This window comes from Centroberyx affinis, unplaced genomic scaffold (assembly GCF_046629955.1).
Source record: "Centroberyx affinis isolate AG114_WGS23_722 - 3 ecotype Tasmania unplaced genomic scaffold, CSIRO-AGI_Caff_v1 ptg000866l_1, whole genome shotgun sequence".
Classification (NCBI taxonomy): domain Eukaryota; kingdom Metazoa; phylum Chordata; class Actinopteri; order Beryciformes; family Berycidae; genus Centroberyx; species Centroberyx affinis.
This window is the reverse complement of record NW_027279460.1, coordinates 111,452-129,535: the sequence shown is the minus strand read 5'-3', so window position 1 is coordinate 129,535 and position 18,084 is coordinate 111,452.

Here is an 18,084-nt window from a genome sequence, read left to right as displayed (position 1 = left end):
CATCTGCATAAAAATGAGCTTTTGTGTCCGCAATGCCGCCATCAAGATTGTTGATGTGATATAAATACTGAAGAGGATGGGAACCAGGATCGAGCCCTGGGGAACACCATTCTTAACATTTAAATGTATAATATGTAACATTTCCGCATTAAAATATCTAAAAACGACTAGACCTATGTTATATATCTTTTTGAGCTGTGTACTTACATTATCCCAAATGTTTCCAACAATGTTCAAACCCAGAGAAATCCCTAATTTTATTCAAGGTAACGCTGCGTTTCAGTTGGTCGCCTGTCAATGGCGTCCAGGGGAAACACAGGAAACACCAGATCATATGTCATAGAGTGAGGAAGGAAGTTGGCCAACTAGCTAGCCGCTCTAGCCGCTCTGTTGTTTTTTTCAATCTATTGTTTTTATCGCTCACTCGTGACGGATCACGATTATTCATTCCCGTTTGCTGCGCGTTCTGTCGCCGAAGCTGTCCCCGTTAAAAAAACTCCCATGATCCCACGCTATGTCATCAAACTACGTCTTTTCTTATTGTTTTGATTGAGAGACCCCTAGCGGCAGAAATTACATACTGTGCGTTTAAAAAAAGTGGATTTCAGATCATTGACGGAGTGTGAGGGAGAAGAATCTGCTCCCTCAACTGTCAGGTGAACGGCCCTCATACATTTACTGAGCACACTTTATGTTTGTACAGTATATGTAGTTTAATAATTATTATGGTTTGACTTGTTATTCTTTAAGTGTTTCTCTACTGGAAGGGGCCCATTTCAGTTGAGCCATCCACTTTATTTTGTCATATAGGTTCATGGACTGTTTTCTGTGTATGGTTGTGGTTTGTTTCTAACCCTATTCTCCTTTGAGGTACACTCCCTGGTTGAGGCCTAGATGAGTGGCAGTGTAATCACCCTAGCGCGCAATGTGGGAATGCTGCTGCTGATTAACCTCATTGGACTATATCAAGTGGACTGAATTGGGGAGGGGGGTTGGAATGGGTTTTCTTTATGTAGTTTCTTTCTTTTGTTCTTCCTATGTAGGCAGTAGTGTATTTACCGCCTGTGATTAGATGTTGGACACAATATTGATGATAATGTTTATTAGGCCACTACCGGTGAAATGACTGTTAAGATGTTAACTGAAAACTCCCCTGCAGCTAAAGGTAATGGAAAAGTCCAGAGAGTATTTAAGCCTAGCATTTGGATAAGGGCAGGCGCTTGGCTGGGGGTAGGGGAACCCCTAACATCTTGGTTTGTCCATTCTCTTCTTGTGTATTTTTCTCAATTGTCTGGATTATTCTTGTTGTATGGAACTGTTGCCTGTTCACTTAAAAAATCTTCAGTAAATCAAAGCGCTTTGAAACCTGAACATTGCTCCATGCTGTTTTCTTCTGCACTTCATCACTTTGTGGAAAGCAGATGCCATCCTAGGCAGTGGGTTTCACCCAGCAACCCAACAACGTGGTGTCAGAAGTGGGATTCGGCGCCGGCATTCTGCGAGGGTGGAGTAGTTTGCAACGTGGAGGACAGCAGGCATGGGGCCGAAGGTACAGTCCAGACATGCCAGGATCGCAGAGGAGCCTCAGGGGGAGGAACAGGAAGACGGGGCTGTAGGAGGGTTTCCTACGCCCGGGCCGCTCCATGAGGTATCCCAGGGGCCAGAGGACATGGCCTCCGTCACCACCATGCTACAACAGTGCCTGAAGTTCCAGATGGAGATGAGTGAACGATGGGACAAAGAGTCTGTTAAACAGGACATGCGCTGGCGTCAGATGCAAGTGCAGCTGAACAACATAAGAGAGGACTTTGAACAGCAACCAAGACAGGAACCCCACCCCGAGTCACCACCAGTACCTCCACCTCAGGAGAACTCTGCTCTCCAGTCCCCTGCCCGGAGTGAGCTCACCGGGAGGGGTTGGTCCCAGTCGGCAGTGCCCAGGCTGGAGGAAAATGACGATATTGAGCAGTACCTGACTACCTTTGAGCGGCTGGCGACGGCATACCAGTGGCCAGAGGAGGAGTGGGCAGTGAGGTTGGTGCCATATCTCACTGGTAAGGCCCGCAGTGCATATGTGTCCATGGCTGCTGGTGATGCCCTGATTTACAGGAGAGTGAAAGAAGCGATTCTTACCAAGTTTGAAATCAACGAGGAGGTCTATCGTCAGAGGTTTCGAGAACCAGACATCCGGCAGGGTGAAACACCCCGCGAGCTGTACAATAGACTGAGTGACCTGTATCAAAAATGGGTCCGACCAGGAGAGAAGACAAGAGAGCAGATTGGAGAAGTTCTCATCCTGGAGCAATTCTACCGGTGCCTGTCTACAGAGGTCCGAGTCTGGGTGAAAGAGCATGACCCAGGGACAGCCCAGCAAGCAGCCCAGCTGGTGGAGACTTTTCTCGCTGCTAGGCGAGGACCAAGGACTTTCCGCCATGAAGCCCAGCTAAAGTCTTCGGCATCAAGGGGTAAGCCTGGGGGCTCCATCACGGGGGGTGGTCCTAGTCTGGGGGTCAGTGATGCTGGTTCAGCACAGGTCAAGGCAGTAGAGAAAGGGGCAACTCCCAGTCAGTCTAGGTCAAAGCCTACATGTTACTATTGCGGCCAGGAGGGCCACATTAAGCCCGTTTGTCCCGCCAGGAAGGCAAAGGCAGCCTATCTTTGTACCCTACCGAGGCCCAGTCATAGGCTAAAGAATGTAGTGGGCAAGCAGCAGGTTACCTCAGTGAGAGTCAATGGCATACCTGCGCAGGCTCTCTTAGACACTGGCAGCCATCAGACTTTGATTCATCCATCTGTTTTGCAGGGGGGTTTGCAGTTGGGAGGCCCCGGACTTAGCATTTCTTGTGTCCATGGTGACCAGCATGCCTATCCTAGAGCAGAAGTGTACATAGAGGTTGAAGGACATACCTTTCTGGTGTCAGTGGGGGTGGTAGGTAGCCTAGCACATCAGGTGATCTTAGGTCATGATATCCCCATTCTACTGGATTTGGTTCAGTCATGTGCGCCGGTCAATGTGGTCACCAGATCTAAGGGGATGGCTCAGGTGCAGGTTGAAGCAGAGGATGAAGCTAAGGGGCAGTGTGAGCCAGAAAACTCGGCAGTGAGGCAGATAGGCCAGTGTACAGAGTGGGTAATGCAGGAGGATATGTCAGCATTTCCTTTCTTTGGGGAAGAGTTGTCTTTTGATTGCCCAGCTAAGGTCCGGAAAAGCAGACGGAAGAGAAGGCAGGAGAAGATGACAGGGACAGTCAGAGTTATGCCAGAGGGGTCACCAGAACCAGAAAGGGGTCTGTCTATTGAACTACCAGGTGATTTAGCACAGCTGCAGATGCAGGATGACACTTTGCAGGGGGTGAGAGAGAAGGCACTGTCAGGGACAGAGGGGCCTTACTTCCTTAAAGATGGGTTAGTGTACCACAGATGTGAAGAGGGTGAGGCAGACCAGTTAGTGGTTCCCCAGGGTCTCAGGGAGCAGGTCTTGGAATTAGGCCACAGTGTTCCTTGGGCAGGACATCTAGGAGCCAAGAAAACCCATGACAGGATTGTGAGCAGGTTTTATTGGCCAGGATTGCTTACACAGGTGCAGGATTACTGCCAGGCATGCCCAGTTTGCCAGCTCTCAGGAAATAAAAACATCCCCAAGTTTCCCCTTCAGCCACTTCCCATCATAGATGTACCTTTCAGCCGCATCGCAATGGATATTGTGGGTCCTCTTGAGAGGACACAGGCAGGAAATAGGTTCATTTTGGTAATCTGTGACTATGCCACTCGCTACCCTGAGGCTTTTCCCTTGAAGGACATAAGTGCTAGGCAGGTAGCATATGCCCTTTTGCAACTGTTCTCCAGGGTGGGAATTCCCTCAGAAATATTGACAGATCAGGGTACTAATTTCATGTCGAACACCCTCAGGCAAGTGTACAGGTTACTGGGAATTAAGGGTATTCGGACCACCCCCTATCACCCACAGACCGATGGCCTTGTGGAGAGATATAATCGAACTCTCAAGAGCATGCTCAAAAAGTACATCTCGGCAAATGGCAAAGATTGGGACAGATGGCTCCCTTACCTCCTGTTTGCCTACCGTGAAGTCCCCCAGGCATCAACAGGATTTACACCCTTTGAGCTTCTCTATGGCAGGCAGGTGAGAGGACCACTGGATGTCCTCCGAGAGACCTGGGAAGGACCACAGGAGAAGAAGGCGACCAGTGTGCTCTCTTATGTGCTTCAGATGAGACAGAGGATGGAGCAGGCCACCAACCTAGTCCACAGACACATGGAGAAGGTCCAGAGGAGCCACAAAACCTGGTATGACCGGTCAGCCCGGGAGAGATCCTTTGAGCCAGGTCAAAAAGTGCTGTTGTTGCTACCATCTACCGAGAACAAGTTGCTGGCGAAATGGCAGGGCCCATATACAGTCCTCAAGAAGATGGGGTCCACCACCTACCTGATAGAGATGCCGGAGAGGAGGAATCCAAAGCAGGCATTTCATATCAACCTGCTCAAACCCTGGAAGACCAGAGAGCCCCTAATCAGTCAACAACTGTTTGTCCGAGCGGTGGAAGAAGAGGAGGATGTTGTGGGTGAGTTCATGCCTAATGACCAATCGAATGTCACTCTTGATCTTTCTCACCTTTCTCCAGTCCAGAAGGAACAGTTGGAGGCCATTATCCCACCGGACCTGTTCGTGGACAGACCTGGAGCCACCACTCTGGTACAGCATGACATTCGGCTGAAAGACCACACCCCTGTTCGGCAACGGATGTACAGGATCCCAGAACGGATGGTGCCGGTACTGCAGGAGGAGATCCAGGTGATGATCAACCTGGGAGTCATCGAACCCTCGACGAGCGAATGGAGCAGCCCTATTGTCCTTGTGATTAAGAAGGATGGTAGTATCCGCTTTTGTATTGACTTTCGCAAAGTGAATGGCCAGTCAGAATTCGATGCCTACCCTATGGCCCGTCTGGAAGACCTGATTGAGAGAGTAGGTCCAGCCCAGTACATCAGTACACTCGACTTGTGTAAAGGCTACTGGCAGGTGCCTTTGACAGAAGCTGCAAAGCCCCTCACCGCCTTCCGTACACCACAGGGACTTTGGCAGTTCACAAAGATGCCTTTTGGCCTGCAGGGAGCTCCAGCAACCTTCCAAAGGCTGATGAACCAAGTCCTGGAGGGCACGGATGGCTATGCTGCAGCTTATTTAGATGACATTGTTATCTACAGCGAATCATGGCAGGATCACCTAACTCATCTCAGGGAGGTTTTGCAGCGCATCAGGCACGCCGGTCTCACAATCAACCCAAAGAAATGTGCCCTGGCAAAGAAGGAAGCCCAGTACCTTGGATATGTACTGGGAAATGGGGTCATTAGGCCACAGCAAAACAAAGTGCAGGCTATCAGAGCCTGGAAGCAGCCCACCACAAGAACACAGGTCAAGTCCTTTCTGGGGCTTGCCGGATGGTATCGACGGTTTGTCCGCAACTTTTCAGCCAGAGCAGCCCCTTTGTCTGACCTCACAAAGTCTCAGACAAAGTTTGTATGGGGTGAAGAACAGGAGAAGGCATTCCAGGATCTGAGGGATGCCCTTTGCCATGAGCCTGTCCTGAGAAGTCCCAACTTCAACTTGCCCTTCACTGTTCAGACTGATGCCTCTGGTCGGGGTATTGGTGGAGTCCTCTTGCAGGGAGAAGGGGAAGACCAGAAGCCGGTGGCTTACATCAGTCGAAAACTGTTCCCAAGGGAAACCCGCTATTCAGCAGTGGAGCTAGAGTGTCTCGCCATTAAGTGGTCCATTGACTGCTTCAAATACTACTTACTTGGGCGAGATTTCATCTTGGAGACTGATCACCGGGGTCTTCAATGGTTTTCCACCATGAAAGACACCAACTCAAGAGTCACTCGCTGGTTCCTGTCCCTGCAGCCATATCGCTTCACCATAAAATACCTGCCAGGGAAAAAGAATGTGGTTGCCGACTTCCTGTCTCGCATCCCTGATGGCGAGCCATTCTAAGGGGGAAGGAAATGTGAGGGAGAAGAATCTGCTCCCTCAACTGTCAGGTGAACGGCCCTCATACATTTACTGAGCACACTTTATGTTTGTACAGTATATGTAGTTTAATAATTATTATGGTTTGACTTGTTATTCTTTAAGTGTTTCTCTACTGGAAGGGGCCCATTTCAGTTGAGCCATCCACTTTATTTTGTCATATAGGTTCATGGACTGTTTTCTGTGTATGGTTGTGGTTTGTTTCTAACCCTATTCTCCTTTGAGGTACACTCCCTGGTTGAGGCCTAGATGAGTGGCAGTGTAATCACCCTAGCGCGCAATGTGGGAATGCTGCTGCTGATTAACCTCATTGGACTATATCAAGTGGACTGAATTGGGGAGGGGGGTTGGAATGGGTTTTCTTTATGTAGTTTCTTTCTTTTGTTCTTCCTATGTAGGCAGTAGTGTATTTACCGCCTGTGATTAGATGTTGGACACAATATTGATGATAATGTTTATTAGGCCACTACCGGTGAAATGACTGTTAAGATGTTAACTGAAAACTCCCCTGCAGCTAAAGGTAATGGAAAAGTCCAGAGAGTATTTAAGCCTAGCATTTGGATAAGGGCAGGCGCTTGGCTGGGGGTAGGGGAACCCCTAACATCTTGGTTTGTCCATTCTCTTCTTGTGTATTTTTCTCAATTGTCTGGATTATTCTTGTTGTATGGAACTGTTGCCTGTTCACTTAAAAAATCTTCAGTAAATCAAAGCGCTTTGAAACCTGAACATTGCTCCATGCTGTTTTCTTCTGCACTTCATCACTTTGTGGAAAGCAGATGCCATCCTAGGCAGTGGGTTTCACCCAGCAACCCAACACGGAGACACACTGCTTCCTGTTAGAAAGATATTATTTAAACCAGCCAACCACACTGGAACTCGACATCATACAGTCTATTGAAGAGAGTTTGATGGTCAACAGTGTCAAAAGCCTTGGACAGGTCAACAAAGAGACAAGCACAGTGCTGTTTACTGTCCAAGGTGTTTGTCACATCATTAACAACGTTCATAATAGCTGAGGTGGTGCTGTGGCCCGCTCTAAAACCTGATTGGTGCTTATTGAGAACATTATTTTCATTTTTGCCAGGGCAGGTAATTTAGAAATGTGTCTGCAGTTATTCAAATTAGAAGGATCGCCACCTTTGTGCAGTGGTAGAACGTGAGCCATTTTCCAGATAGAAGGCATCGTGTTTGTTTCGATTGAAAAATTTAAAATGTGAGTTAGCGGCATTGCAATTAGATCAGCCGCAGTTTTTAACAGACATGGTTTAAGCATGTCAGCACCAGAGGATTTGCCACCATCAATGGCACAGAGGGCCTTGACTGGATTTAGATTTCCGAATAAGACGCAAGCTTTTATATTTCTAGCTGTACGAACGTTTAGCCAATCAGAAGGGGAATTAGTTTCGAAGACGTAGCATATCGGCAAGGTCTTGGGAGAACCATGGACTGTCTCTCCCTTTAATCCTGAATCTTTTCAAGGGGGCATGTTTGTCTATCTAATTTGTAAATCTAATTTAGGCAATAGACTTCTAATGTACAAGTGGAGAATACCAATAACATTTCTCATGGCAAAGTCAGCAGGATTGGCTAAACAACACACACCGGGCCCAGGATTGAGCTGGAGATTGCCAGAGAGAAACAAGAGCAGCAGGATAATTCAGCGAGACATTGACTTAGAGTTGGCAGAGATTGGTTTGCTTGAGAGTCAGTGCACACAAATAACTTAAGTAAGGTAAATTTCTGCAGGTGAATACAGTCCAGTGATCTGACCAAATATTTCCAAAGAGATTGAGACATAGGTAGGCAGGTTTCCAGTCGAGCTGTTTAGTAGATCTGTGGCACTTATCATTTGAATTGCAGTTTGTATTAGAGTTCATTAACATGAGTAAGAGAAGCAGAAACACGGACATGTTGTCACAGGTCAATTTGCTTGGGAGCTGAAAAGTCACAGTTCCAGTTGGCTTGGTAGCTGGTAAGTCCAGATCCAGGAAGTCAATGTTCAAAGTCCAATACAGGTAACCAGCTATCTAACACAGACTAGTGAATGCAGGATGAAATAGCTGTGGATGTCAGGAAATAGTGCGAACTCACTACTAAATAAACACCAAGCCACAGATGGAATGTAATAACACACAAGCAAGCTACGACTCACCAGCGAATCCAACATGGAGAGAACAGCTGAAGACTTACCAAAGTGGAAAGCTGGGTCCACATCATCCAGCGAGCAGGCAGAAACCCACACACTAAGTGAGGGTGGCTTACAAGAGGTAGGTACGAATTTATCTGGCAAGTGTTTAGTAGTAGGCAAGTAACAAGAACAGCATCAAAGCAGGGGAGTTCCTAGGCCACAAAATGAGCAGGTAAATGGAAATAAAGTCGAAGTGGCACAAATACCATCAGGAGCAGAAATAGAGTAATGCAGATCAGACCAGGCCGGGTGAAAAGATGGCTCTCCAGCAGCAGGAGCCCTTGGGCTCGACGAGGCCACACACACAGGTAGAAGCTGAGTCCATCAAGTATGTATCCAAGGCCAATCCAGATCCAACACACAGGTGGAATCTGGATCCTTCAAGTTTATATCCAGGTCCAAGGTAGCCACACCCATAAGAAACAAAGATATGTCCACAGGTTAAAAGGTTTTCCTCCTGTTACCAATATAAAAAGGTCAGTCGGTTCATAAAAGTGTAGAAAACAAGGTTTAAAGGAGAAATATTCAAACTGAGAAGGCAAACACAGGACTAGAGACAAAGACTCACAAGCTGCCATCTTGGAAGGGGGCGGGGCCTGGGTTGATTCGTGGAGACACTAGTAAGATTAAGGGATTTTTCATGCCTTCTGTGCAGGTTTACAGGGTTATTAATTAGTTATTAATGTAAAGTTCCTGTCTGACTGAAGTTTTCATTAAATTAGAACGTAAGCAGTCAAGATTAAGGGGAAGTTGGTGGTTTTAATGAAGTCTCCTCCATTAATCACTCCCTTAACTAATTTTAAGTGGATTTTGCATGAATTAAGGGGTGAATTAATGCAAATTAATGAAAATGTAAGGATATTTTAAGTGGTTACTGATAGAGTGGGCCCAGTTTGTCATTGGCCCAATGATTAGTGATTAGTAGGCACTGTGTAGATGTTTGTCCTATGACACACAGGCATGTTTTCATTTTATTTGATCCCACAACATTACTGTTCTGCTTAACAGGGAGTGACCAACAAACCCTGCAATGTGTAGAGTACGAAGGTCACTTCACCAGACACAGGAATGCCTCTGCCCAAGGTTCTGAGTGAGTCAGCACACACAATAAACACAACAGCTATAAATTCTGCTATCAATGAGTAAGCCTTTGTGTGTGTGTGTGTGTGTGTGTGTGTGTGTGTGTCATACATACAGCTTTCTAGCTTTCTTTATAAAAGAGATGAGTATGGAGAACGAGCTTAAAGCTCATCATCATTAAAAAGTGGCAGAACCCAAGTAAACCTGTTTACTCTTTTATACTCAGGGCTGCCAAGTTTTGACTTCAGCTTGGAGTGAGATTTGTCTAGTAATTTAAAACAAATTTTAAACAAACAAACAAAATTTAAAACAAATTTCCTGCATTTCTACACCACCTGACCTCTGGATTAAGTCAAGAAACAGCAACCCTGTATAATGTTAACCAAAAATATAAAATTATGTTATATTACTAGATTTCAGCATTGAGGTGCTTACATTCATGATTTTGCATAGGCATACGAAGACACAGAGCCATAGAGATAAAACAGTAGAGGGGACCTGTCATAGAGAATTCCTATTCTGGAATGGGACCATATGGCAGCCATCTTTCCTGGGTCAACTGCTCAGCTGACTGTAATTGGAATCAATGGTGATAGTGCCTTATGCTGCCATTATAATGCTAATATTTTTTTATTGAGACATCATTACTACTTTTTATTTAGCTCACTGTATGCAAGACAACTGTGACTGTCTGAAATGGAACCAAACAAGCATTTTTTGTAGTTTGTAGATAAAAATAGCGAAACTATGTGAAGTAATTATGTTTTAAATCATAAAGATTATCTTTTAAATCATAAAGATTATCTTCTGGAAGTATTTTAATGCTGCATTTACTTTACAGAAACTATGAATCCTTTTTTCAAGAAGACTTTATAATTCTGAGATTTCTTTGGTACTCTTTGGTACTGAGTAGTTGTATTAAGAGTATATATGAAAATCTGCTTATTTTTCATGTAAAACCCCCAAATGATCTGTTGTTGTAGCAATAGACAGATGTTGGCAGCAATTAAATACCAACACTGAAACACAGCTAACAATACACCCAGATAAAATATACAATAAAAGACAAATGTAATGCCGTTAAGTGGTCAGTGTTTTTTTTTTTTACTTTATTACAATCCATAAAGAAATCATTTCTATACATGCCATCATGTAAACATGTAGACTACTACAGTAAAAACAACCATCTCTACACTTGAATCAACTTAAAATCCACAGTAGCCTATACAGATATGCAAATGAATGTCCTCTCTGTCTGCCACCACGCGCCAATATGTGTCACTTCCATCATTAAGGAGCGTCTTGGCAGAAATAGCCTGCAATTAATAAAAAAAAAAATCGGCGCAGTACTGAGTACTATACAAGTACTATAGAAAACACTTGTGTTATACTTACACTTGTTATATCTCTGTGCACAGAGCGTCCCCGTAACCATAGTAACTCACTCTCACTCCTGCCAAACGAGCCACTGGATTACACATAGGCTATGTGGGTTGATGGTTCTACTTTACAGTCAGATTTGATCAAAACATGTAATGTGTTAATTAAACCTTGTGTTTCTTATATCCTTTACACAGGATCTGATGCTACCACGGACGGGATGAGGGACGGAGAGCGGCGAGATGACAGCTGGAAACTGGCCATACCTCGAGGAGATGCACAAGGCTCTGGGGCAGAGGGACTCCATCAGACCTCTAAACCTCATAGCCACAGCGGTGGACTCTGATGTAGAAGAGGTAGCAGGGGAGCAGGATGAGGGCCATATGGAAACTCTCTGCAGCTTCTAAAAGCCCCAAAAACCAGACATAAGAAAAATGAGGTAGTGGAATTCCTAAAGGAACACACAGAGAGGGAGGAGGAGCAGCAGCAGGAGATGGATGCCTCATCCGTTGCTGGAGTTTAAATAAACAGGGCTGTTCTCTCAAAACTCTTTGTGTCATCAACCTCCATATCCAAAAATGTCAACAAAAAAAAAATTCCCAACAGAGTCACAGATGGCTTGCAGTTGTATGCAGTGAAACTGTAGTTGAAGTATTCTAACTGATGATGTTTAGTTGGTTTTATTCTAATGTGACAGCCCCCCCCCCCATCCCACAGCCTTATTGAAGGCCTCATTGTTGTGCAAGCTGTCCAAATCCTCTGCCATATTCCTCCCAAGGTGTTGGGACTGGGGAAGAAGACGACCATTGCTTTATTTTGTCTGATTTCCGAAGCGTTAGTGTGGACAATTCTAAAAATGGTGGATTTTGGCACATCAAATGCCCGTGCCGTCAGCCGGTAAGACGCCCCATGGGCCAGACAAAGAACAAGAATAAGGACTTCGAGGTGATGTCCCCACCCATGATCCCTCTCCTGATGCAGGGTGTTTAGTAGCCCGTTGAAGGCCTGTCTTGACATCCTGAGGTCTGTCCTCATGTCTCGCTCCGCATCCATGTACATCCTGAGAACTGGCATATGGGTGTTAAGCCTAGCGTAGCGAGCCAGGTGCTATAGGCCTACATGTGCAAAGACAGATCAGCCTACATTACCAAGGATTTCAGATGGCACATAAAAACACATTAAATCATAAGAATGCAAGCATGCTTAGAGTAAGTGGAGTTGTGGTCAGAGCTAGTGTGTGTCATTAGCTGGCAGCCGGCTACTGTTGTTGGCATAGCTTCGTTGTGGTAGAAAAGCTGATAGCTAACTGGTAGCTACCTGTCCAACAGAAAACAGGTACACACTGAAGTGGGAGTTGGCAGAGTGGTAAAGCTCAGGTCTTTGGAGCACAAGGTTGTGAGTTCAAGTCCCTGATGAACTGTGACCTTTTTGAAGTTTCATGAAAAGTAAAAGTAAACACTGTCAATCATAGGCTGCACAATACTTCTCCCTTTAGTTAGCTTCCCCACTGAGCAAAAGACGTGATTTCAATGTTGCATCTGTGCTTTAGCTCTTATATAGCCCAGGATCATTACGGCTATGTATAGACCTATTTTAGACCAAGCAGTAAATACATTATTACAATGAATAAACATCTGTAAATACCATAAATATGCACCAGAGAAGTCCTGTAGACTAGCCTACAAGATAATTATCCGAGCACAAGAAGTAATTTCAACATTGCGTCTATGCGTAGCTCTCATATAGCCTAGGATCATTTTGTCTATGTATAGACATCTAATAAACTTTCACTTTTCAACCCCATTTAAACTTAATTTAGCCTAGACGGCTATGACCATTTAGACGTGTTTTAAACGTCTAGTCAACGCAAAATTGCTCAGTGGGTCTCCTCACTAAACCTATAACAGGTGTTTGGCTCAGTAGGTAAAGCATCAGCATTTCAAATCCAGACTTGTTCTTTCCAAAGTCAGTAGTCATCAAGAACACGTCATAGAAAGTTTGGCTATTGTGAACAACTCCAACAATGTGGTTGCAATTAACTTGACAGGAGTCACAGGCCAAGACAAAAGCTGGTGTTAAGCCATAACTAATACACTGCATGTTTGATCTTCACAACTTCACAAAGTTGTGTAACCTTCTGTAATGTTTTGTTTATCTGTCTGTCTTTTGAAATTGTGCTTGTGTAGTGGATGCACCTTCATCATCATCATCATCATCACACATCTGGAAGGGCCTCGCATCCTGTGTGAATCTCTTCCCTGATAACAGATCAGGAATGTGGTTGGATCGTAAAGGAGGTCACTGACCTCTTGGTAAATCACTCCATTTTCACTCTTCATGGATGATACCAAGAAACAGACTCAGTAAACAACCATAAAACACCAACACACAGCCTGTCTCTGGTAAGCCCCTAGGCTCCAGAGAGTCTGAAATGACACCCATTGGAATGTTGCCAAAATAAGAAGGAATCTGTGATACAGACTAATGAAAATTTGGATATCACATTGTGATGGACTTTAATGTATGTCTGTAATTTTGTGTGTAACTGTGATGTTTTATATGATAGTTATTCCTGGTATTCGTGTTGTGCATCTTTACATGGGGCTTAGATGGCCATGTTTGATATTAAAATACTCAGTAATGTGCGCTGAATGCAATCAGGTTAATGTTATGACGGTAAAGTATATTGCATAGAGCTGGGAGACAAAACCTAAGTTTTATGCATATGAAATGAGATTTTTCCCGCTGTAACACTACACACACTAGCCCACACACACGCCCCCTCACACATCACAACAAAACCACATGCACACAAGCCCAACGCGGATTTCACGCCTACGTGGTCATGAACACGTTACAGTGAATCTACACAACTTTGCCTTAAACTTTGTCTCTGAGACTTTGTCTCCGAGATTCGACTCAACATCAGCTCCACGAGCCAAGAAGAAGAACCTGCTTCACCCTCCAACTGGTGAAGTGAGTCTGCCGCATCTGCCTGACAAACACACACACAAACGCCTATTCAGCGTGTGTGTCCTGCGTCTGCTGCGACATCGCTATTCAGCTAAAACGCAAATCTGACAATCATCGGATCCGCTGGTCGGCGAGAGCCTTGAGAGACCAGCACGTCATTCGTCCAGAACCTCGAGTGGGTCAGCCTTGAGAGACCCACACACCACCAACTCGCCGAGTGTGCAGCCTGCTCCGCCCCGCTGTGACCCTGCCGAGTTCAACTCAGAATCTTCGTTGGATCTTCATCACCTACCAGGCCCGTTGAGCTGAGATTCTTCACAGCCTCCCAGACTCTACGTGCCTCCTCCTCCTCCAGTCCCCGGTTGTGGCGTATGTATGATCATTGTCCGCTGGGCATCACGCATGCACTACACATAGTTATTCCATTACATGACACTCCACTTCATCCACTTAGTGTCTCCCTATGATTCGTAACTCAGCGCTCTGCAAGTCTGTGCATAATCAGATATACCTCCGTTATTGATTATTCAGCTTGTTCAGTGTTCAGGTATTATTGCCTTTGGTCCCACTTCTTAGCTGGGTCATATCCTCCAGCGTTCAATTTATACCATTGTGTGTTGATTACCTCATTACTATTATAAACGCATTTATTCATATTACTCATTCACCACATTTCACTTGTATCTACCTCATATGCCTTTATTGATTTCACTGTTTATTGAGTGTGCTTTAGTAGAAATAAACATATTCTTTCACATAAAGTTCTCTCTTGTGTTTATTGTCTGGGTTTAAATTCAAGCAAGCTCGGAATTCATTCCTTCAAATGAGACTAATTGATTTGTCTGTTATCTGGTGCCCCATTCTTTAAATTCTATTGAACTAATTCTAAATTGTTTGATATCAGACACCATCAATACGTAACACCCACTACACTTGTGATTGATTGTCCGTGTAAGTTTCTGGGAAACTTACGTTTTTCAGTTGAAGTGTGCCTTAATATTTTTGCGTGTGCTATGCTTTTCACCCAGTGAATTAGTCACTCCACTACGTCTCAGTGAATATTATAGAGGTAATGGCTGATTCACATATTTGTTCATGATGACTGCTGACCGATGGCCTTTAAGCAGCCCAGCCTAGAAGAGTGAAAGTAGCTATGGAATTATTTAAGCAATAACCGTGTTGTAATGCTTCAGTGCATTGAATTGAATCGAACACACGCGCCATAGGATAGAAAAAACAAGAAGACTCAGTATTATCTGTGTTGTGTTAGTGGATAGTCATTGTTTTCATGTATCAAGAACCAGACTATTTCTAATGATGCAGTATCACACATGCAGTTTTTATTGCACATCAAACCAGAAATAGTATGAGGTGGCCATAAGTCAGGACTAATAGATAGTGTTTTCATCATTTTACATAAAACCAAAACATATTTGAATCAGATCCAAATGTCCGCCATATAACAATATTGATAATTTTCTCAGGGAACAGACATAATGTATACTTATCAATAGGAACAAAGCTTCTGGGACATACAGTGAAGAGCAAATGCGCATCCCCGCTGAAATGATTAGACTGCTGGTAACAAATATACAAAAGGCTCTGCCTTTCTGTATAGTTGTGATCACAATAAAAGGTCAGGAGATTTAAAAATAAAAAAAAATAAAAAGATGATTTACCTGTGTCTGGACATGTAACATCACTACACTCAATTCAAAACATGTACAAAGTCAAGGGACAGCTAAGGGAATCACAGCTCACAAAAACAATACCCACTTAAATGAAAAATCCTGACACACACACACGGTTACAGTAAATGGGTCATATTTGCCAAATAATTCCACATAAACGTGCATACTCACACATACTCACCCACACACATATCCAATCATATGTGACTCAATAATAGATTAGTTCCTGTGGTAAATAGGAAAGTCTGCATACTTCTTAGTTCTTACTGACCAGGTTAAAGGGATAGTTCACCCAAAAATGAAAATTCAGTCGTTATCTACTCACCCCCATGCCAGTGCTGGCGTATTGAATTTGATGATTAAATACAAAGTAATTGGTTTAAAACAGTATTTCTACCCATTTTCAAATCTTGCGCTTTTATTTTGAAGGCTAAACGTATCGAAAATAATGGTGTAAATGTCTTTTCAGTCACAAGGGACTTATGGACTAACTCCGGGTTTTATGGACTAACAAACTTTACCCGATTTTCTACTGGCATGGGGGGTGAATAGATAACGACTGAATTTTCATTTTTGGGTGAACTATTCCTTTAAACAAGAATATGTTCCTTGTCAGTCAGCCTGTCAGAATAAGAACATATTTTATTCAAATAAGGGTTAGAATAAGTTATGAAAAATAAACCACGCCAAAAAGATGGAGGAGGGCTAAGGACACTGTTATCATAGCCTCACTATCCCCTATTCATTTAATCATAATTTTATGAGGTTGTAATATTTTGTAATACATTTATGATGCGCAAATGCATTTAAATGTGCAACAGCATTGGGCAAAACATACACTACTTATCACCTATCTTATTAGCATGTTGGTGTGATGCATGACCTTCCGGTGGCACGCTTGAATGTTAACAATCCATTTCCTTTGCTTAAATGTGAAGTTTTCTTAAGACTTTAAATCGGTTTGTCAACATTAAACACAGATGCACTTACACATCACTAGAGTCTGTGAGTCACTGTCACACTACCAGTGCCGGGGCAATGCAACAAAATAATCAAACCAGTCATCTGCGGTTGAGCGTAACACCAAACAGCTGTGCAAAGCCAAACAAACCTTCCTTTAAATGTCACAGGATGCTGAGTAACCTCCGTGACTAAGATCCTCAGTGATGCAATCCCGCATTATGAATGAACCATAAGGGAGCGCATGTCATCGGCTCTGCAACCGATTTATGGCTGATGAGTCTTTGTGAGAGGGTAACGTGCAGACTGGTGTGTTTCTATCTGACCTATACTGGGAGCCAAACTGTCCACTGAGACAAATCCGTGATTCATGCTCCACCCGTGTCTCCAAAATACTCCAAATGGCGGAAGGCTATATCCTTAAGTTTTTTCTTTTGCCACATTTATTCTGAGGCAGTTGCACAAAAACTATAATATGGCAGTGCTTCTGTCCTCCGTCTGCGTTGCATAGCTAGGTTTTGCGCAGAAGTGAAAGTGTTAGGGTTTGTTTTTTTTAGCCGCTGTGGCAATTATTACTGCTGCTTTGTCATAATCCTGATAAATCCATCTGACTTTTGCCTTTAAATTCAATTTTCTTACAAAGTCTCGTACTGACATGTGACCTCTTGTTAAATTTCAGAGGGAGCGGTACCTGCTCCTTGTTCATGAAGTAAATTTCTCTTTCATTTTCTCCATAGACATTTCAAAATCCCCATATTATGATTTTAACTGAACCAACCAGCTTATAACAGAATCAGAAAAAAATCTGGCATGGATCCACATGCACATGTTTTTTTAAGAGGGAATGATTTACTCATCCCCTACAGCACTGCAAGTCATTAATTCCCTTTTCCTGTACTGATGTTTGTCATGATTTGGTTGAATGAATGTTTATTTTTCTTCTTATCCCTAAAAAAGAAAGACATGATGTATGACAGGAAACCCATGGTGCCAACATTTTTATGGTAACAGCAACGTCTAAAGCTTGTGAGTAGTGCAGTATTTCACAAGAAACTCTTACCAACAAAATTGAAATCAGATGGATATATGGCTTCCACCGGAACATACTTTATATTGTCATATCACAGTCTGGAGCCTGTGCCCGTCTGGTATTTGGCTGACTTGCCAAACTGTCTCTGCGGTTTGCCTCTGCAGTTAATGTGTTATTTCCTGCCAAGCTAATTTAGCTTAAAGCAATATTCCACTTAGTGTTAACATGGGGGTTATTTGGAACTTAACCGCCAAGAAGAAGGCGGTTAATGAATGTAAACTACTCACCAAGATCAGATGCAGTTGGACGAGTTTGTAGTGTTTTTACTTCCCATTCATTTGAATGAGAAAACAGACTGAAAACTGACATTTAACACGTTGGTGAACAGATTCAACAACAGATCCTGCTTTTAAGACAACAAAGCAGGACACACAAGGACATCAGTTTCCTCTTGGGAGAAGCTTTTGTGAAGGATCCACTCCAGACTCTACATCACTAAAATGTTGGGGCAAAGCACACTTCAATTGAAGGGAAAAGAGGTGATTTGACTGGTCATGATGTCAGCAGGCATCTACTAATAATGTATTCTTTCTAATCCAACCCTGTTTCCAACTGTGCTGCAGGTGCACCATGCTTCAGTTGCCACACCCTGTGCGCCAACACAATGCACCATTGACTGCACTTTGCGACATGCGCTACTGATTCACAAAAATAGAGCCTGTTATGTTTAATAATC